This window comes from Paroedura picta, chromosome 8 (assembly GCF_049243985.1).
Source record: "Paroedura picta isolate Pp20150507F chromosome 8, Ppicta_v3.0, whole genome shotgun sequence".
In the NCBI taxonomy this organism is placed as follows: Eukaryota; Metazoa; Chordata; class Lepidosauria; order Squamata; family Gekkonidae; genus Paroedura; species Paroedura picta.
The window spans coordinates 92,561,959-92,584,850 of NC_135376.1; positions in this window are offsets into that span (position 1 = coordinate 92,561,959).

Sequence of the window (22,892 nt, forward strand, 5' to 3'; positions counted from 1 at the left end):
CAATCCGATGCGGCGGGCGGCCACGGGTTTGGGCTCTACTTAGAAGGGAAGTGGTGCGCGGCTGCGTGGCCAGAAGCCTGGACGGCGGAGGTTCACCGCGACATGACTTTCCTCGAGTTTTTCCCAGTTTTGGTGGCGGTCCACCTTTGGGGGCCGCAACTCGCCAATCGCCGGGTGGAGTTTTTGTGTGACAATCAGGCGGTAGTGCACATAGTCAATAAGCAATCTTCCAGATCTCCCAGGGTCATGCGCCTGGTGAGAGCCTTTGTGTTGTCATGCTTGGTGCACAATATCTCGTTCCGCGCCAGGCACGTTCCGGGGGTCACCAGCGAGCTGGCCGACGCTCTCTCTCGATTTCAGGTCGAGAGATTCCGGCGTCTCGCCCCCGGAGTGGCAGCAGAGTCGGAAGTCTGCCCGCCGGACCTGTGGGAGCTTGGCGCTACCTGATCGTGGAAGGGGTCCTGTCGTCCTTGGCCGAGTCCACGCGGCGGGCCTACCAGCGGGCGGTGCAGGACTATGTGGAATTTGCCCGCCGATTAGGACATTCCTCGAGCTGGCCCATGAGGGAAGGACTACTGCTTCGGTTCCTGGCGGGCCTCAAGGGGAGGGGCCTCTCCTGTTGGACGATGCGGGTTGTCCTGGCTGGACTCTCCTTTTGTTCCAAGGCCCTGGGATCCTGGGATCCAGGGAAATCGTTCTTGGCCCGGCAGGCGGTGAAGGGCTGGGGGCGGCAGGCGGGGCCCCGGACCGACCCCAGGCGTCCCATCACAAGGGCCATTCTGTGCCGGCTTCTCGAACAATTGCCCGTCGTGGCCAACTCCGGTTTTGAAAGCACCCTGTTCCGGGCGGTTTTTTCAGTCGCATTCCACGGCGCCTTGAGGAGCGGCGAGCTGGTGGCACAGTCTCGTTCAGCACGGCTGTCCACGGGCCTGCTGGTCTCCGACGTGGAGTTGCTGGACGGCGGGGTGCAGCTCCTTGTCCGGCGGTCAAAATGCGACCAAACGGGCAGGGGGAGCCATGTGTACATGCCCGCATCGCGGGGGTCACCCGATTGCCCACAACGGGCGGTGGGCGCCTACTTGAAAATCAGACCCCAGCTGCCGGGGGCGCTGTTCGTCCATCGGGATGGGACCTGCCTGTCCCGCTACCAGCTGGTAGCCGTCTTGCGAGCCTGCCTTCAGAGGGCGGGCTCCAGCCGTCGATGTATGGTGGCCACTCCTTCCGCATTGGGGCCGCTACTGAGGCATATTTGGCTGGCGAGCCTTCCAGGGCCATTAAGCGGAGGAGTAGGTGGCGTTCTCAGGCCTATAAGGCTTACATTCGCCCTCAACTTGTTGTCTGATTTATGATTTTACCAGGTGTCCCTTCAGCGGCAGCGGCAGTCCACGTGGTGGGCCACAGCATTCCGTTCTGGGCCGGCAGGCACGTGCATTCCACTGGGTGGGGCCCGCACCTTGGCTTGGAGGGAGTCTGCAGGATCACCTGGTCCGGATGGTGAGGATTGCGATGGTCATCCCTGCTGCGGGTCGTGGCTGATGACGTACTGTGTTGGGGCGTTCCGGATGTGCTGGTTATTCATCTGGGAGAGAACAACCTACCATCCCTGACGGGTCGCCAGCTGAGCGCAGCCATTGCGGAGGACCTGCAGATCCTGAGACATCGGATGCCGCATACGCTGTTGGTGTGGTCCGACCTGTTGGATTGTTTGAAGTGGCGTGCCGCCAGGAGGCCCGATCGCGTGAACTGGGCCAAGCAAAAGGTCAACAAGGCGGCCTTGAAGACGGTGTTTTCCTTGGGGGGGCGTGCATGTCCCGCACCCCGGCATAACGTTTCGTTCCCCGCTACATTTCCGGTCTGACGGGGTTCACCTCTCAGAAAGGGGCTGCGACCTCTGGTTGGCCGATGTGCGGGATGTTTTGGTTAAAATTTTGTCAGAGGGTTGGCGGGAACAGGGGCCTGCGGTTCCTGTTCAGTGGCGTGTCATGCAAGGTGGGGAGCCTGTTGGCGGGGAGCCCGGCTGCGCACGGGACTCCCCGGAGTAGGGGGTCTCGCTAAAGAGACCGGCCAGAACCGGGCGCGGCCTACCCGGCTGGGAGGCCAGGGGCCCGGGGCCAAGCGAGATGGGGAGGGCCCTATGGAGGCGGACGCCCGTGGGGACCTCAAAAGGTCGCTTCCCAGGGAAGCCGCGGTGGAAGGTATCCCATCCTCCCGGCTGCGAGTGAGGTGTGGAGCCGGAGCGCCGCGGTGATGGGGGTCAGCCGGCCGGCTGACCAGGAAGGGGCTCCCCTACCTGCATGCAGGCCAACCCTCCCTGTTGGAGGGTTCTGGGTTAATAAAAGGCTGCGGACAATTTGTTGCCACAAAAGGGGTCTGTGTTGTTACTGGGTTAGTCGCCCCCTGCTAGTCAAATAGCGGCCGCAATTGACCGCGGCCGCCGTTGACGCGGCGGGGGCGCCCAGGAGCGGCGCTGACCCACCTGCGTCAGCAGGCCGCGCTGCGGCGCGCAGGGGAAGGGCGTGGCCGTCGGCCTTAAAAGGCCACGTGGAGGCGGACCCGTCCTCTTTCCCCAGGACCTCGCGCCTGAACAGCTACCCTCCCTCCCACCCTGTTATTTCTTGTTCGTCGCAGTCTGGGGCGTGTCATGCAAGGTGGGGAGCCTGTTGGCGGGGAGCCCGGCTGCGCACGGGACTCCCCGGAGTAGGGGGTCTCGCTAAAGAGACCGGGCAGAACCGGGCGCGGCCTACCCGGCTGGGAGGCCAGGGGCCCGGGGCCAAGCGAGATGGGGAGGGCCCTATGGAGGCGGACGCCCGTGGGGCCCTCAAAAGGTCGCTTCCCAGGGAAGCCGCGGCGGAAGGTATCCCATCCTCCCGGCTGGGAGTGAGGTGTGGAGCCGGAGCGCCGCGGTGATGGGGTTCAGCCGGCCGGCTGACCAGAAAGGGGCTCCCCTACCTGCATGCAGGCCAACCCTCCCTGTTGGAGGGTTCTGGGTTAATAAAAGGCTGCGGCCAATTTGTTGCCACAAAAGGGGTCTGTGTCGTTACTGGGTTAGTCGCCCCCTGCTAGTCAATTTTGTAGCTTACTCCACCCCATCCATGGGCAGCCATTTTGTACCTGACTCCTCCCCTACAATTGGCAGCTATTGAGTAGTTCATTCCTCCCCTTTTCATGTCAGCCATTTTGTAGCTGACTCCTCCCATTCTCATGTCAGCCATTTTGAAGCTGACTCCTCGTTTTGTAGCTGACTGCTCCCCTAGCAGACATCACTCCTCCCTTTCTCATGGTAGCCATTTTGTACCTGGCTCCTCCCCTTCTATTGGCAGACATTTTGTAGCTGACTACTCTCCACCTGGCAGCCATTTTATAACTGAGTAATGGCAGCCAATTTGTAGCAGACTACTCCTCTTTACATCACAGCCATTTTGTACCTGACTCCTCCCCTTCTATTGGCTGCTATTTAGTAGTTGATTCCTCCCATTCTCATGTAAGCCATTTTGTAGCTGACTCCTCCGCTTCCCTAGGTACCCATTTTGTAGCTTAATCCTCTCCATCCATAGGCAGCCATTTTGTAGCTGACTCCTGCCTTCCCTAGGCAACCATTTTGTAAGTGACTCCTCCCATTCTCATGTCAGCCATTTTGTAGCTGAATACTTGCCTTCTCATGGCAGCTACTTTGTACCTGACTCCTACACTCCTATTGGCAGAAATGTTGTAGCTCAATATTCTTCTCATGGCAGCTATATTATAACTTACTAATGGCAGCCATTTTGTAGGTGAATACTTCCTTTCTCATGACAGCTACTTTGTACCTGACTCCTCCACTTCTATTGGCATCTATTTAGTATTTGATACCTCACTTTCTCATGTCAGACATTTTGTTGATGACTCCTTCCCTACCCTAGGTAGCCATTTTGTACCTGTCAACTATCTATCCATAGGCAGCCATTTTGTCACTGACACCTCCCCTAGCAGACATTTTGGAGATCACTCCTCCCCTTCTCATGACATCCATTTTATACATGGCTCCTTCCCTTCTAATGGCAGACATTTTGCAGCTGACTGCTCTCCTCATGGCAGCCATTTTATAACTTACTCATGGTAGCCATTTTGTAGCTGACACCTCCCCTACTCTAGGCAGCCATTTTGGAGGTGACTCTTCCCCTTCCATAGGTAGCCATTTTGGAGATGACTTATCCCGTCTGCAGACATTTTGTAATTGACTCCTCCACTCCTATTGGCAGCCATTTTGTAGCTGACTCCTCCTCTTCCCATCACAGCCATTTTGTAGGTGACTCCTCCAGTTCTATTGGCAGCTATTTAGTAGTTGATTCCTCCCCTTCACATGTTAGCCATTTTGTAGCTGACCCCTCCACTTCACATTTTGTAGCTGACTCCTCCCTATCCCCAGGTATCCATTTTGGACCTCACTTTTCCCTTATGCAGACATTCTGTAGCTGCCTCCTCCCCTTCTATTGCCAGCCATTTTGTAGCTGACTCCACCCCTTCCATGTTCAGCCATTTTGTACCTGACTCCTCCCCTTCTATTGGCAGCTATTTAGTAGTTGACTCCTCCATTTTGTAGCTGACTCCTACCATTCTAATGTCAGCCATTTTGTGGCTGAATACTTGCCTTCTCATGACAGCCATTTTGTACCTGACTCTTACCCCTTCTATTGGCAGACATTTTGTAGCTGACTCCACCCCTTCTTATGGCAGCCAATTTGTAGCTGACTCCACCCCTTCCATGGTCAGCCATTTTGTACCTGACTCCCCCCTTCTATTGGCAGCTATTTAGTAATTGATATCTCACTTTCTCTACACATGGACATCACCAGACGGTCAACACAGAAATCAGATTGACTATGTGCTCTGCAGCCAAAGATGGAAAAGTTCTATCCAGTCAATAAAAACAAGACCAGGAGCTGATTGTGGTTCAGATCATGAGCTTCTTGTTGGAAAATTTAGGCTTAAATTGAAGAAAGTAGGGAAAAGCACTAGGCCACTCAGGTATGAACTAAATCATATCCCCGATGAATACACAGTAGAGGTGACAAATAGATTTAAGGAATTAGATCTGATAGACAGAGTGCCTGAAGAACTATGGACGGAGGTTCGCAACATTGTACAAGAGGTAGCAACTAAAACCATCCCAAAGAAAAAGAAATGCAAGAAATCAAAATGGCTGTCTGAGGAAGCTTTACAAATAGCTAAGGAGAGAAGGGAAGTGAAAGGCAAGGGAGAAAGAGAAAGATACACCCAACTGAATGCAGAATTCCAGAGAAAAGCTAGAAGAGATAAGAATGCCTTCTTAAATGAACAGTGCAAACAAATAGAAGAAAACAATAGAATGGGGAGGACCAGAGATCTTTTCAAGAAAATTGGAGATATGAAGAGAACGTTTCATGCAAAGTTGGGTATGATAAGGGACCAAAATGGTAGGGACCTCACAGAAGCAGAAGAGATTAAACAAAGGTGGCAAAATTATACAGAACAACTATACAAGAGCGAGCTTAACATCCCTGATGACCACAGTGGGGTAGTTACTGACCTGGAGCCAGATATCCTGGAATGTGAAGTCAAATGGGCCTTAGGAAGTCTGAGCAATAATAAAGCTAGTGGTGGTGACAGCATTCCAGTTGAACTATTCAAAATCTTAAAGGACGATGCAGTAAAAGTGCTACACTCAATATGCCAGCAAATTTGGAAAACTCAACAATGGCCACAGGATTGGAAAAGGTCAGTTTACATTCCAATCCCAAAGAAGGGCAATGCCAAAGAATGTTCAAACTACCGCACCATTGCACTAATTTCTCATGCTAGCAAAGTTATGCTCAAACTCCTACAAGCTAGGCTCCAGCAATATGTGGACCGAGAACTTCCAGAAGTACAGGCAGGATTTCGAAGAGGCAGAGGAACTAGAGATCAAATTGCCAACATACGCTGGATCATGGAGAAAGCTAGGGAGTACCAGAAGAACGTCTACTTCTGCTTCATTGACTATGCTAAAGCCTTTGATTGTGTGGAGCACAACAAATTGTGGCAAGTTCTTAAAGAGATGGGAATACCAGAGCATCTTATTTGTCTCTTGAGAAATTTATATTCAGGTCAAGAAGCAACAGTGAGAACTGAACATGGAATCACTGACTGGTTCAAAATTGAGAAAGGAGTTCGGCAAGGCTGTATACTGTCGCCTTGCCTATTTAACTTGTATGCAGAGCACATCATGAGAAATGCGGGATTAGAGGAGTCACAAATTGGGATCAAGATTGCAGGGAGAAATATCAACAACCTCAGATATGCAGATGATACCACTCTAATGGCAGAAAGTGAAGAGGAACTAAAGAGCCTGTTGATGCGGGTGAAGGAGGAGAGTGCAAAAGTTGGCTTGAAACTCAACATCAAGAAAACAAAGATCATGGCATCCGGCCCTCTCAATTCCTGGCAAATAGATGGGGAAGAAATGGAGATAGTGACAGATTTTATTTTCCTGGGCTCCAAGATCACTGCAGATGGGGACTGCAGCAAAGAAATTAAAAGACGCTTGCTCCTGGGGAGGAAAGCTATGGCAAATCTAGACAGCATCCTAAAAAGCAGAGACATCACCCTGCCAACAAAAGTGCGTTTAGTCAAGACTATGGTATTCCCAGTTGCAATGTATGGCTGCGAGAGTTGGACCATAAGGAAGGCTGAGCGTCAAAGAATTGAGGCTTTTGAACTCTGGTGCTGGAGAAGATTCTTGCGAGTCCCTTGGACTGCAAGGCGAACAAACCGATCAGTCCTAGAGGAGATCAACCCTGACTGCTCTTTAGAAGGCCAGATCCTGAAGATGAAACTGAAATACTTTGGCCACCTCATGAGAAGGAAGGACTCCCTGGAGAAGAGCCTAATGCTGGGAGCGATCGAGGGCAAAAGAAGAAGGGGACGACAGTGAATGAGGTGGCTGGATGGAGTCACTGAAGCAGTAGGAGCAAACTTAAATGGACTCCGGGGAATGGTAGAGGACAGGAAGGCCTGGAGGATCATTGTCCATGGGGTCGCGATGGGTCGGACACGACTTCGCACATAACAACAACAACAATCTCACTTTCTCATGTCAGCCATTTTGTAGCTGACTACTCCCTTTCCCTAGGTAGCCATTTTATAACTGTCTCCTCTCCATCTATAGGCAGCCATTTTGTAGCTGTCCTCATGATAGCCATTTTATAGCTTACTCATGGCAGCCATTTTGTAGCTGACATCTACCCTTCCCTAGGTAGCCATTTCTGTAGGTAGCCATTTTGGAGCTGACTTGTTCCTACTGCAGACATTTTGTAATTGACTCCTCCACTCCTATTGGCAGTTATTTTTTAGCTGACTACTCTCCTCCTGGCAGCCATTTTATAACTGACTAATTGCAGCCATTTTGTAGCTGACTCCTCCTCTTCACATCTCAGCCATTTTGTAGCCGACTCCTCCCCTTATATTGGCAGCCATTTTGTAGCTGACTACACCCCTTCCATGGACAGCCATTTTGTTCCTGCCTCCCCCCTTTCTATTGGCAGCTATTTAGTAGTTGATTCCTCACTTTCTCATGTCAGCCATTTTGTAGCTGACTCCTCCCTTTCCCCAGGTAGCCATTCTGGGGCTCACTTTTCCCCTATGCAGACTTTCTGTAGCTGACTCCTCCCCTTCTATTGGCAGCCATTTTGTAGCTGACTCCACCCCTTCCATGGTCAGCCGTTTTGTACCTTACCCTTCCCCTTCTATTGGCAGCTATTTAGTAGTTGATTCCTCATTTCTCATGTCAAGGAAAAAGACTGAAGGAGTGGCCAAGTGTCATGACAAAAGAGAAATGGAAAACCTCTTGGACAATGCAAGAAATTCATAGCCCCCCCCCCCCGACCCACGTTCCCCCATTAAACCCCTGCTCTGTGCTCACAGGAAGACCAAAAATATTGAGGCTCCCTGGCCAGGTGGAAAATTTCTTCCTGACCACAAAGTGGTGATTGGCATTAGCCGCATGTAGGAAAGGAAATTCCTGAGCATGTAGGAAAGGGCCACAAGAGCCAAGCAGTGGTTTATCTCTTCCCACTATCTGCCTGAATTCATAGAATCAGCATGGCTGTCAGATGGCCATTGAGCCTTACTTAAACCTCCAAAGAAGGAGAACCTGCTGCCTCCTGAGTTCCCTCCTGTTCCAATGAGGGAATGGCTCTAACTGTCACTCTCAGTCTTCCTGATGTTTAGGCAAAAATTCTTTTGATTTAATTTCAGCCCATTGGATCTGGTCTGACCTGGGGCAACGGAAAGCAAGTTCCTTCTATCCGCTGTATGACAGCCTGCCAAATACATGAAGATGGCTAATAGCAGGCCTTTGGGGAGCTAACTAAATGAGATTTAGTCCTTGGAGATTCAATGACTCAGAGGAAAGTTGTGCAAAATACAGGGTGCAAAATACTTTCCGCAGGAAGGAAGAGGACAATCTACTTTAGCCTGTTGAACCTGCATGGCAGTCCAGTGGGCCATCTTGGAGACAGTGGGAAAGAAAACACTCCTCAGAATGCACGGATGAGTCTCTGCCATTTGCTTCTCTGTAGTCTCTGTTAAAGCAGCCGTTGTCCTTTGCCTTCCTAATGTTTTAATTTCTATGTCTGAATCTTCAGATTCCCGCAAGGAATGATCTCACATCAACAAAAACTCAGCATTCCTTATCATGGCATGTGGTTTGGAAGCAGGGAGTATGTGGGGAGGATGCAGGAGTCTTATAAATGCTAACCTGCATATCCCAGTTCTGAAAAGCAGCAGCGGTGGGCTGGAACAGTGAGCCAGCCAGCAGACATTGTCTGATGAATATCAAGTAGTCCTGTGGATTTAGCAGTGGAGCCAGGGCTACTGTTCTATGAGCGCAGGCCATGAGCCACAAGGTAAAGCTAGATCACTGCCCAGGGCAGTGATGCGCTGTATTTTTGGTGCGTGGTAGGCAACATTGGAAGGGATTCTGGAGTTTTGGCTCAGCTGGTGGACCTCCTGATTGCCCCTGGTTTTGGCCACTGTGTGACTGGATGGGCCACTGGCTTGACCCAAAGTGGCTTCTCTTGTGGTCTCATGAACTGTTCATATAGAAGCTTGCTTTCAGCTTATTGTCAAGTCCTACTAGGAGATGATCACCGGATAGTTTCTCTTGAACATCTTATCGTGATGAATGGGAAATATGCAGGGAGTAGCTCTTAAGGAATTACGTGGATAAGTCTCTCAACTTCCTGCCTCATTTGTCTCCTCCCAGACAACAACTTTGGTTGCAAAAATAATGGTTGCTTGGCATGTGTGCCTGGCCTTCAAAGAGCCTATCCAGGATGTTCCATCGTGAGTCCCTGTTCTGTTCTGCCTGGGAAAGAGTCATCTGTTTTCCTTCCAGGTGTGCAGTTCTGCTTGCCCTCATGACAGGCCCCAGAGGTGCTTAAGCTTGAGGGAACGTGGCTGGCTCAGAGTGTTATATTCCATCTCCAGGGTGGCCCTGGAAGGTTGGCTTAGGGCTTAATTGGGTCAGCCCAACCCCCTGCTTCAACCCCACACTCTTGGTTCCCTTTCATCTGCAATTTACAACAAGTTAACATATATGCCGACCCCCCCCCCCCCACTAGGAACTCGGTCTTATCTATCAGTGTCCTTGGTTCACAGAGTAGTGACAAAGCAGCCAACTGAGAACCATCTCCCATTCGGGGAAGGAGACTGGATGTCTCAAGAGTTTGCACCTAAAAGATCAAAGGCCTCCCCTATGAGAACCACTGTTCCCGCCTGAACCGCCAGACCCTATATAATACTATGTAATAGTTCCTGTTCCTATCTCTGCATGTTCTGCTCTGCTTTGTGGATACTCTCAATAAAGACTGCTTTTTCCTTGACACTCCATGGAGTCGTGTTGGGATTTCATCTGAAAGAGGGTCTCTTCCCCGCATCAGAATCCTCAAGCTGTTACAGTTTGACAGAAACCGGAAACTCCCTGCTTGCCCTCTGAAAATTGTACACCTCCCAAACATGGCAGCGGTGACAGGAATGGACATAGGGCCTACCATCCCACCCAAGGGAGGCAACGAAGGAGAATCTGCAGATCTGAAGTTGCTCTTTGAGATGGGAGGTGGCAGCGGGGGCATGACAGCGCCCAAAGACGGAGGAACCAAGGGATGCCACCTGGTAGAAGGAACTGCTTGGAATATGCTCAGAGCAGATGGCCCAAGCGGAGGGGGCACGGTGATGGTCCCAAGTGGGCATCTCGATTGAGTGACCAGGGATGGAACTCGACAATAGAAGGTGAGGAGTGGGGATCTGATGGGGAGTTGTCAGAAATCCCAGCATCCAGCGGAGTGGTGGCCAGAACCGCAGACCTGGGGCAGGAGAGTTGGCTCTGGACCACCCAGTCAGACAAACGGATCCTGATGGACTTCGATCCTCAGTGGAATGACCCCACAGGATGGAGCACCTGGACCTAACCTGGGGGGGGCTCTACCTGGAGCTCTGGTTGGGAGCCATGGAAGACCTTGAACCATCCTACCCACCATTGAGGGCTGGCCAGGAGTTGGAGATCCATGTGTACACTGAGGACCTGAGGCGCTTAATTTATAACCAATAATTCAATGCTAGAACTCTTTGGTCTGTACATCTCCCAGCCGTCCATCCTCGCCTCTGGGATGGCAGTGGAGGTGGTTGCAATCGCTGTCACGCTGCCACCGGCACTGCCCTCCCCCCTGTGGCGCGGTGCTGGCTGTACCCGGAGGGAACAGCCATCGAAGCGGCCGAATCGCACGAACCTAGTTGAGAGACTTGGGGCAGGGTTCGGAGGCAAAGGCATCACTTTACGAGGACAGCGACATGGACATCCTCCGCACCTACCCATTCATTATCAGTCTGGGAAGCCCTTCCATGCCACCAAGTACTACAACTGTTTCCTTTGGACTCGGGAATCCAGCACTTCCTGTAGTTCATAGTGTGTTTCATCCCCCACCATCACCAGGACAGGAGTAGGGATCATGGGGTGCCACTTGTCAAGCGGGGGAGCCGGGTATAGGAGGCTGACATGAAAAACTGCGTGGACCTTGTGGTAGGTGGGGGGTAGTTCCACCTTCACAGCCACCTCATTTATCAGGTACACGATTTTAAAGGGGGCCACAAACATCTTAATTCTAGCTCAATAAATAGCCATTAAAAATTCAGCTACACACATTGTGGTCTCTGCAGAAAGATCATTAAGCAGAAACTGGAGTGTAGCTTCATCATTTACTAGACCTCTGGGACAAAGTAGAGGATCCAGAAGTTTTCTGCAAAGACTCACATGAAGTTCACAATCTAAAATAATATGTGAGGTTGAATCAGGACAGTTCGCAGAACACGGACACAATCTTTCCCTCCTTGGGACATGCTGGTATCTTCCTGCAAGGACGCTTGAGGGAAGACAACTCATTCTTGCCAGCATGAAAACTCTACGAAGGGCTGGACTAGTAAAATTATAAAAATAATTAACAATTTCCCCTCGATTTAATCGAATCCCCAGAGCAGCAGGAGAACATACAGAGGGTTGTGCTGGAAACATTTTAGACTGTTTGGCCGCCACTAATCTTTGTTTCAAAAATGTAAAAATTTCAGACTCATTAAATATAAGGAAAAAATCTGTTGAAAATTCTACAATTTTAGCTTCAATACTGAGAAACCATGAGCTGCATTGTGGGTCCATCTTTAAGTAAAAGAGTAAGCTATGCGACTCCACTCTGAAAAGTATTTTTAGCCAAAATTTAAAAATTATCAGCCAAGCCTTGGTTTCTAAAAAATGTTGGCCAAGCTCAACACACAGCACACTATAGGGTACACACATGGGAGCACCAAGAGTTTGCCGAAAGAAGGTTCCCTGAATCCCTTCTATCTTCCTATTGAAAGCCTTTGCCCAAATTGAAATACCATAAAACAACTGGGATAAAGTTTTAGCATTAAAGATTCTTATGTCCGCTGGGACAAATTGGTTGCCTTCCAAAAAATAAAAATGTTTAATTTGAGCTGAGGAACACTTAGCTAAATTCAAAGACTGGTCCCGGTGGTTAGATCATTTAAGGTTATAATTGAATGTAATGCCTAAGTAACTAAAAATTTTTACTTGGTCAATTGTCTTGCTACCCAACATCCATTTCCTTGGAGTCCAACTCTTAGGGGCTTTCCGCACCGGGATCCTTGTAGCAAATTGTTTGCAGAACGAAAAATCGCCATTTAAAATAGTGGAATTCGTCATTATGCATACCTGACTTTGTAGTGGAATCCAGTTGCGTTTCTATCGTTTCCCACAAGCTTCCGGTCTCAGCAAAAATCGCTAGAAAGCAAGCACTATTGCCGAGCTCGTCCCGCCCCTGGCCCTCAAGCAGCCAATGGGCAGCCGTTAGCATGCTCCCAAACAGCCCCTTTCCCTTTAAGAAAGGTTTTTAAAAAAAAAACACACACACCCATTGCAACGAATATGTGTTGATTCGTTGCAACGGAGAGACCCATCAGCTGGCAGGTGTGTTTGAGCTGTCGTTTCATCGTTGCCACGCTCCCTCCAAGTGAAAAAAAAAATCCCCCCCCCTCATGGGCCCGATTTTCGGCCGAAAACAGTGTAAAAAATAAAGGGAAAATACATCAGCAAACGGGCTTCTCTGTTGTTTGTGCTTGGTGACTAAACAGCTCTGGGGAGGGACTGAAGCCGGGGAAGCCTCTAGACAGGCTTGCTGGTGGGTTCAACTTCGCTCACTCGGAGAAAAAAAAATGGCGATCGCTTCGCCGGAAGATCAGAGGAGAGAGCCAAGGGGAGGGACTTTGTAGAAACCACAACAATAGTAATGCACAGAACTTTCCCACTAGTGTTGCAGATTGGTTGCAGGAGTGTAGCGCTTTCCGGAGGGTGAATCCACTTTTGGGGATTTCCCTGAAAGCGCTACAAGGAAGCGGTTTTTGCGGATCGGTTTCAGGTGTGTGGCAGATTGTCAACGACGTTGTGCATAATTGCAAATCAGTAGCATTTTCAATTGGCAACCATTGTGCGATTTTGAAGGCATGCGAAAAGCCCCTTAGAAAAAACTAAAATTTTAGATTTCAAGAAATTGATCAGTAAAGAGTTGCTCTGACAATTTCAGTAAAAACACTTACTCAAATCTTATAAGACCAACTCTTGAGTACAAGAGGATGGCTGTATCATCTGCATATAATAACAGGGGTATTGCACGGGAGCCAGCCTTTGGAGGGTGCCCATGGATCTGATCAAAATTCTGGACCAAGTCAGACAAATACAAATTAAAAAGATGTGGGGCAAGAACACAACCTTGTTTCACTCCTTTCGTAACAGGCACTTTGGCAGTTAAGTGGCCCTGAGCAGAATATTTAACTTGACATACATTGCCAGTATGGAGTTTCCTGAGTGGAAACAGTAAGCGTGGGTCAATATTAAGATGCTTCAGTTTTTCCCAAAGGGCCTCCCTTGGGACTGAGTCAAAGGCATTTTTCAGATTCATGAATGCAACGAATAGTTTTTTTGTTCCGAGACTCATGTATTTTGTGGCTAAAGAAGCTAAAAGCAAACAATGATCTAAAGTGGATTTTCCCTTGGTAAAACCAATTTGTTCTGGGCCAATAATTCCCCAAAAATGCATCCATGTACTAAGCTGCCATTCGAGGTGTTTTGCATAAAGTTTGCCCACTATAGAAAGTAGACTAATTGGGCAAAAATTTTCAGGAAGGTTTGGATTACCTTTTTTAAAAATTGGAATGATGATTGAATTGAGCCATGAATCTGGAATTATTCCAAAGTGATCTATAAGAGTAAACAGGTTGGCAAGGGGAGGGACCACCAGGAAGAGAATTTTTTCAGGATCTCAGCAGGAAGGCCATCTGGTCCAGGGGATTTACGTACTTTTAATTAATCAATTAACGCCAAGATTTTATTGGAACTCACCGGGAGCCGGTTGGGGATACTAGATGGTACTGTATCCGAGTTCTTAGTTAGGGCTGTTAAAGATAGCACATTAAAGATAGCACAATAATGGTCAGTCCAGATTTGGGGTGAGATATTAAAAGAAGGGCAATCAGACTTAGAGCCAAACTGACCAGCAATCGAATTCCAAAAACTTTTGGAGTTATTAGATTTTAGGGCTAATAACAGGTGTTCCCATCTATTTTTTTTTAATTCCCTTTTTTTGTCTCAGTAATAACTTGAAAATACTTTTTCTGTGCAAAATAATTTTTCAACAGGTCTGAGTCATTTAGAGATGCGGGATTCTCTAAAAAGATACCTTAATCTTTTCTTCTCCTTATGACATTCTGGGTCAAACCAAGATGAAGGTCTAGAACAGGAGGAAGAAACAGGCTGACCCAAGGGGCCAAACAAATCAATCAACTGTGTGTACACCAAGATGGCCTCCTCATATGAGTGTGCATTAGCCAGCTGTGTTCTGAGTCTTGAAAAAGGTTCTGTATCAAGAGCCAGAAGAAGATTCTCCTCAATTTGGCGGGACCATCTAATCCTTTTTAATATAATCCCAGAGTCCTGGTCAATTTGACTGAGGACACTGGCAAGGTGACCTTCTTGTTGATATAATACCAATTCTAGTGGAAGATGGTCACTTTCTGTTCGCATGCCAATGACAAAGGACTTAACATTGGCTAATACTGCAGGTGAACACATGCAATAATCGATTACACTACAGTCCCGAGCGGAAACAAAAGTGAATTCACTGGCAAAAGCAAAAGAGGAAGGTCCATTTAACAGTACTATATTATGCATAATGCAAAATTCCATTAAATTAAGGCCAGCTTTGTTGATGATGGTATCCTTGGAGTGTAGCTCCATAGAAAGAACAATGGGAATATTAGCATCATTAGTATAGCCCATTTGTGTACCAATAATAGAATTGTTAGGACCAATCCAGGCATTAAAATCTCCCAAAAGAATGAAATAACCCAGTGGATATATCTTTTCCAAGCACAGTACCAATTCAGAAAGCTTGTCCCAGGTAAGCAAAGGGCTCTTATCGATGGTGGATGGAAAATAAACATTGATTATAATATAAAGGGTTCCAAAATATGGACAGAGAGTACATGAACACAAGGAGGCAAAGAGTCAAGAAAAACAATAGAGTAATAAGGTTTAAATAACACGCCAAGGCCTGCTTTTAAACGACCTTTCAAGCACACTTTGTATGCTGGCAAATTATGAACAATGAACCCCTTTAAATTCAAATCAGATGCAATCCAGGTTTCCTGAAGTAAAATACAATCAAAATTTTTTAAGTAATTGATAAAGTCAGTGTCATGAATTTTGGCTTTCCAACCAGCAATATTCCATAAGATGAGCCAAAATTCCTGAACAGACTGTGTAGCAGCTAGTCACTCTGATTCTTCAATCTGATCCAGAGTCTTTAGAGGGTCGTTGAAAATGCAGCCATTTGAAACTAAGTTTGACGCAAGATTTGAAGAGGAGGGAACAGTTGTAGGCTGAATGGGATGGAATGGATCCAAGTTCTTGTTATTAGCACAGCTGTTCAGATGGTTGGTACACTCCTCTGATGTAGTGAGCAAGGGTTGCAATGAGAGTGCTGTTGGATCTCTCAGTTTCAGCATAGATAACTCCACTGAAATCTTACCCACCTCATTTGTTGGAAAGAGATCCAGAAGATCATTTGTTGCAGCACTTGGTAAGATGGCCATGGAGACTGAAGAGGCATTAAGGTCAATGAGTGGGGCTGAAGGTCTATCTATGGCCTCTCCATCCCCTCCTATATAAGAACAACTGTGTCTCACATCCCCTTTTTGGTCTTTTTCATTAAGCTTAAATCGTGCCACATTTTTGAGATTTGACAAAAGCGGCTGCACTAACATTTCTAAATACTCGAACAGGAAAAATTCCTTTTGATGCTAGGAAAGATTTACATTGTAGTAGCCAAGATGGTATGTTTGGTCCTTTAAAAGTAAGCAGAACCTTTTGAATCTGATTGTACTTATTCAAAACTTCTACTGATGTTAAGTCAACTTGAGAAATACTTAACTACTCACTCAGATGTCTAATCGTCATTTGTTTGCTATTCCATGGAATATGTTTCCCATTGTAATGACAAACAGTAAGACAAACTTTGCAGGGAATAAAGACTTGAAGACCAGCTGAGAGTCATTATTAGCCTTGTTATCTGTGGGCTGACCACAAGCAGGGAAATTGGGCGGATTGCTAGCTAGTAAGGGTGAAAACCTAATGGACGCCTTAAGGCTATCGCTCCTTGAGGACACACCATCATGTGCTTATTGCATTTTCTCCTTGACCACTACTTGCCAAGCCTGGTGGTTTAATAATTTAAGTGTCTATCTTGGAATGAAGCAAATCTAGTTTATTATATAAAAGCTCCACAGTTTTTGCAATAAGATGTAAGATATTAGCCATTGACTCCAGCTCCTCAGCAGAATTAAAGTTGGAAACTGAGTTCTCAACTGGAAGCTGCGTGGAATTCAGATTATTATTGTCGTTACGACATTCCTGGGATCCCGTGGAAATAATTCTTGAGTCATTAATATCAGGCAGATCAGACAGAGTGGAATATCTGTTAGAGGTAGGAACTTGAACAGGAAAAAAGTTTTCAATGTTCAGCTGTTTAGAAGCCAGGGGAGAATGTCCCTCTGCCTCCCTTCTGCATTTAGTAGATCCCATATCAGAAGAGATAACTGACAAGTTAAACCAACAAAGAAGGTCTTAACTAAATTTATCTTTACTGAAACCTGGAACCCTTGCAGCCTGCAGCCTTCAGCTATTCAGTGATTCAAAGTCAAAATAAGCTTCATACGGAGCAAAACGCCAGCTCATAGCTCCTCCGCTGAATACATTCATTCTGTCAATTTGATCGTGTTCCCCAACTCAGTGACTACCAATGCCCAGCATTTCACCATGAAGTTCGTTGATGAACCACAGACGAACACAGACTAAGGCAATATGTAGAACAGGAAAATTGACTGTGATACTGCTTGTAGATCAGACCCAGGTTTTATAGGCACAGGAGTAGAACCTCCCCCCCTCCCCGGGAGAGCCAGAAACCTTTCCTAAGGGGAGATGTTTGAACCTAGGAAGGTGCTCATTGCTGGAGCCAGGCAGGCTGGACTATCTGCTCATGTTTTTAACACTTCAAACCAGAACACTGAATCCCACCGCTCAGAGAGGAAGAAAAGGGGGGAAGAAGGAAAAGAGGAAGCAGCAATCAGGGCAACTCATGTTTTTAACAACTCTAAGTGGAGCCCACCCAGAGAGAGGGAGAAAAAAGGGACGGGAAGAGAAACAGGAAGCAGCAGTCAGGGTGACCTGGGTGTAAACTGCACGGGGCTTTTATTCCAACCCCAGATCAATTCAGTCCCTGCCCTCTACACAGAATGCGATTTCTGTTTGGATTTTGGGCAATTTAAATTTTCCTTCTGCAGCAAGAAGGATTGAAGGAGTGACCCTACCTTTATTGTGCGATATCTTGGAGTGCTTTTAATGCTCAATATATTTTAAAATCTGGATTGGGAAACCAATCTCCATGGTAGAGAACCTCTGATAGGTCACACCTGGTCATGTGACAAGTGTGACTTAAAGGAGAAGCCCCTAATTTCTCTCAACTTCTGTCGGTCCTGGATTTACCCTCCCTCCTCTGCCTTTTTCGATCTTCTCCCCCCCCCTCCAAGAAAAGAAAGAGGCTCCCTGCCTGGCTCCTCTCCCCCCCTTCAAGAAAATAAAGAGGCTTGGCTCCCCCCCCTTCTGAACTACCCTAACCACGTGCAGAAGACTTTCCTGTTTCAATGGGGAGGGGGGGAGAGGAAGACCCGAGTTCAAAGTGATCTGAATCCTACAGGATTGATAATAGAATAAAGATAAAAATAAAGTGCAGACTCTGCCCTTGAGAGATCAGAGAGGGGATTTGAAAAGGCACTTGGGTGAAACCGAAGACGCATCTGATACAATGTCCACCAGGATGGCATAACCAGAGATGGGGAAGTGGTCAGGGAGATTCTTTCCCAGTGAGCCCCCATGTTTATGACTAATGGGGTCATGGCTTCGATGATTTCCTTTCCCCCCACTGAAGCTCCATCCACTTGGAGCACGATCATGGGTTTATTTATAGGAACCGTCCTCTCTCCCAGCCCCCTCACCAGGAAAATGTCATGGAAAAACTGTTTGGAAAAAGATTGGTAAGGAAAAAGACAGGCCAAGTTTCAAAAAAAAGAAAAGAAAAGAAAAAAGGGAAAAGACAAAGATTTATGGGAAATGTTTCACTTGGAACAAGACTGGTAAGGTATAAGACAGGCTAAGTGTCAAGAAAAATCAATAAAAGAAAAAGACATGCCTATTTTAAGCAAAGGACTAAAGGAAAATGACACGACAAGCACGTGGGGGAAAGACTGTATTGGAAAAAGACTGGTAAGGCAAAAGACAGGCCAAGTGTCAAGAAAAAAGAGTAGAAAAAGTCAAGGATAATTTCATAGGAAAAAATTGTTTGGAAAAAGACTGGTAAGGAAAAAGACTGGCCATATTTCATGGAAAAAGACTGGGAAAAGACTGGTAAGGAACAAGACAGGCCAAGTGTCAAGAAAAAAGACTGAAGGAAAAAGACTGGCCAAGTGTAAATAAAAAAGAGAAAAAGAAAGCAAGGAAACTTTCGTGGGAAACCACTGTTTGGAAAAAGACTGGTAAGGTAAAAGACAGGCCAAGTTAAAAAAAAAGAAGAATGGGAAAATGTAATGGAAAATGTTTCACTTGGAACAAGACTGGAAAGGTATAAGACACGGCAAGTGTCAAGAAAAATGACTAAAGGAAAAAGACAGGCCAAGTGTCAAGAAAAAAGAGAAAAGGAAAAATACAAGGAAAATGTCATGGGGAAAAAACTGTTTGGAAAAGGACTGGTAAGGAAAAAGACAGGCCAAATTTTAAAAAAATGTCTGAAGGAAAAAGACAGGTCAAATATATGGGGAAAAGAATGTATTGGGAAAAGACTGGTAAGGAAAAGAACAGGCCAATTGTCAAGAAAAAGAGAAAAGAAAAAATACAAAGAAAATTTCATGGGGAAAACTGTTTGGGAAAAGTCTGGTACGGAAAAAGACAGGTCAAGTGTCAAGATAAAAGTCTGAAGAAAAAGACAGGCCAAGTGTCAAGACAAAAGGAACATCACAAGGAAAATTTTTGGAAAAAGACTGGTAAGGAAAAAGACAGACCAATTGTCAAGAAAAAGAGAAAAGGAAAAATACAAGGAAAATTTCATGAGGAAAACTGTTTGGAAAAATACTGGTAAGGGAAAGGTCAGGCCAGGTTTCATGGGAAAAAACTGTTTGGAAAAAGTCTGGTACGGAAAAAGAGAGGTCAAGTGTTAAGATAAAAGTCTGAAGAAAAAGACAGGCCAAGTGTCAAGAAAAAAGAGAAAAGGAAAAAGACAAATAAATTTCATGGAAAAAATGTTAGGAAAAAGACTGGCAAGGAATAAATTCATGGGAAAAAACTGTTTGAAAAAAGAATGTATTGGAAAAAGATTGGTATGGAAAAAGTCAGGCCAATATTCATGGGGAAAAACTGTTTGGAAAAAGTCTGGTATGGAAAAAGACAGGTCAAGTGTCAAGATAAATGTCTGAAGAAAAAGACTGGCCAAGTGTCAAGAAAAAACAAGGAAACTGACAAGGAAAATTTCATGGAAAAAACTTTGGAAAAAGACTTGTATGGAAAAAGTCAGGCCAAGATTCATGGGAAAAACTGTTTGGAAAAAGTCTGGAATGGAAAAAGAGAGGTCAAGTGTCAAGATAAATGTCTGAAGAAAAAGACTGGCCAAATGTCAAGAAAAAAGAGAAAAGGAAAAAGACAAGGAAAATTTAATGGAAAATACTGTTTGGAATAAGACTGCCAAGGAAAATGACAGGCCAAAATTCATGGGAAAAAACTGTTTGGAAAAAGAATGTATTGTAAAAAGACTGGTATGGAAAAAGTCATTCCAAGATTTATGGGAAAAAATGGTTTGGAAAAAGACTGGTAAGGAAAAAGACAGGCCAATTGTCAAAAAAAAGACTGAAGGAAAAAGACAGGTCAAATATATGGGGAAAAGAATGTATTAGAAAAAGACTGGTAAGGAGAAAGACAGGACAAGTGTCACGAAAAAAGACTGAAGGAAAAAACTGGTCGTGTGAAGAAAAAAGAGAAAAAGAAAATGACGAGGAAAATTTCATGGAAAAAAACTGTTTGGAGAAAGACTGGCAAGGAAAAAGACAGGCCAAATTTCATGGGAAAAAACGGTTTGGAAAAAGAGTGGTAAGGAAAAACCAAAGTCAGAAGCAAAAATACAGGTCAAATATATGGAGAAAAGAATGTATTGGAAAAAGACTGGTAAGGAAAAGGCAGGACAAGTTTAAAAAAATAGTCTCAAGGAAAAAGACAGGTCAAATATATGGGGAAAAGAATGTATAGGAAGAAGACTGGTAAGGAAAAAAGACGGGCCAATAGTAAAGAAAAAAGAGAAAAAGAAAAATACAAGGAAAATGTCATGGGAAAAAACTGTTTGGAAAAGGACAGCCCAATTTTTAAAAAAATGTCTGAAGGAAAAAGACAGGTCAAATATATGGGGAAAAGAATGTATAGGGAAAAGACTGGCAAGGAAAAAGACAGGCAAATTTTCAATACCAAAATTTGAAGCAAAAAGACAGGTCAAATATATGGAGAAAAGTATGTATTGGAAAAAGTCTAGTAAGGAAAATTCAGGCTAAGTTTCATGGGAAAAATCTGTTTGGTAAAAGACTGGTAAGGAAAAAGACAGGCCAAATGTATAAAAAAAAAAAGACTGAAGAAAAAGAGGCCAATTGTAAAGAGAAAAGAGAAAAATACAAGGAAAATGTCTTGGGGAAAAAACTGTTTGGAAAAGGACTGGTAAGGAAAAAGACAGGCCAAGTTTTTTAAAAAGTCTAAAGGAAAAAGACAGGTCAAATATATGGGGAAAAGAATGTATAGGGTAAAGACTGGCAAGGAAAAAAACAGGCCAGTTGTCAAGAACAAGAGAAAAGGAAAGATACAAGGAAAATTTCATGGGGCAAAAACTGTTTGGAAAAAGTCTGGTACAGAAAAAGACAGGTCAAGTGTCAAAATAAAAGTCTGAAGAAAAAGACTGGCCAAGTGTCAAGAAAAAAGAGAAAAGGAAAAAGACAGGCCAAATTTCATGGGAAAGAAATGTTTGAAAAAATATTGGTAAGGAAAAAGACAGGTAAATTGTCAAGATAAAAGGAAAATGACAAGGAAAATTTCATGGGAATAAACAGTTTGTAAAAAGACTGATAAGGAAAAAGACAGGCCATTTGTAAAAAAAAGACTAAAGGAAAAAGACAGGTCAAATATATGGGGAAAAGAATGTATTAGAAAAAGACTGGTAAGGAGAAAGACAGGACAAGTGTCAAGAAAAAAGACTGAAGGAAAAAACTGGCTGTGTGAAGAAAAAAGAGAAAAAGAAAATGACAAGGAAAATGTCATGGAAAAAACTGTTTGGAAAAAGAATGGCAAGGAAAAAATTTCATGGGAAAAACTGTTTGGAAAAAGATTGTATTGGAAAAAGACTGGTATGGAAAAAGACATGCAAATTTTCAATACCAAAGTCTGAAGCAAAAAGACAGGTCAAATATATGGAGAAAAGTATGTATTGGAAAAAGTCTGGTAAGGAAAAAGACAGGCCAATTGTCAAGAAAAATGAAAAATACAAGGAAATTTCCATGGGAAAAACTGTTTTGAAGAATGGTAAGAATGGTAAGAATGGTAAGGGAAAAGTCAGGCCAAGTTTCAATGGAATAAACAGTTTGGAAAAAGACGGGTAAGGAAAAAGACAGACCAATTGTCAAGAAAAAGAGGAAAGGAAAAAGACAACGAAAATTTCATGGAAAAAACTTTATAGAAAAAGACTGCTAAGGAAAATGACAGGCAAAAATTCATGGGAAAAAACTGTTTGTAAAAAGAATGTATTGGAAAAAGACTGGTAAGGAAAAAGACATGCAAATTTTCAATACCAAAGTCTGAAGCAAAAAGACAGGTCAAATATATGGAGAAAAGTATGTATTGGAAAAAGTCTGGTAAGGAAAAAGACAGGCCAATTGTCAAGAAAAATGAAAAATACAAGGAAATTTCCATGGGAAAAACTGTTTTGAAGAATACTGGTAAGGGAAAAGTCAGGCCAAGTTTCAATGGAATAAACTGTTTGGAAAAAGACTGGTAAATAAAAAGCCAAGCCAATTGTCAAGAAAAAAGTCTGAAGAAAAAGACTGCCCAAGTGTCAAGAAAAAAGCAAAAAGGAAAAAGACAAGGAAAATTGCATCAGAAAAAACCGTTTGGAAAAAGTCTGGTAAAGAACAAGACAGGCCAATTTTAAAAAAAAATGTCTGAAGGAAAAAGACAGGTCAAATATATGGGGAAAAGAATGTATTGGGAAAAAACTGGAATGGAAAAAGACAGGCCAATTTTCAAGAAAAAGAGAAAAGGAAAAATACAAGGAAAATTTCATGGGAAAAACTATTTGGAAAAAGTCTGGTAAAGGAAAAGTCAGGCCACGTTTCATGGGAAAAAACTGTTTGTAAAAAGTCAGGTAGAGAAAAAGAGAGGTCAAGTGTCACGATAAATGTCTGAAGAAAAAGACTGGCCAAATGTCAAGAAAAAAGAGAAAAGGAAAAAGACAAGGAAAATTTCATAGAAAAACTGGGAAAAGACTGGTAAGGGAAAGGTCTGGCCAAATTTCATGGGAAAGAAATGTTTGGTAAAATATTGGTAAGGGAAAAGACAGGCCAATTGTCAAGAAAAAAGACTATAGGAAAAAGACTCGCCAAGTGTAAGGAAAAAATAGAAAAGGAAAATGACAAGGAAAATTTCATGGAAAAAAACTGTTTGGAAA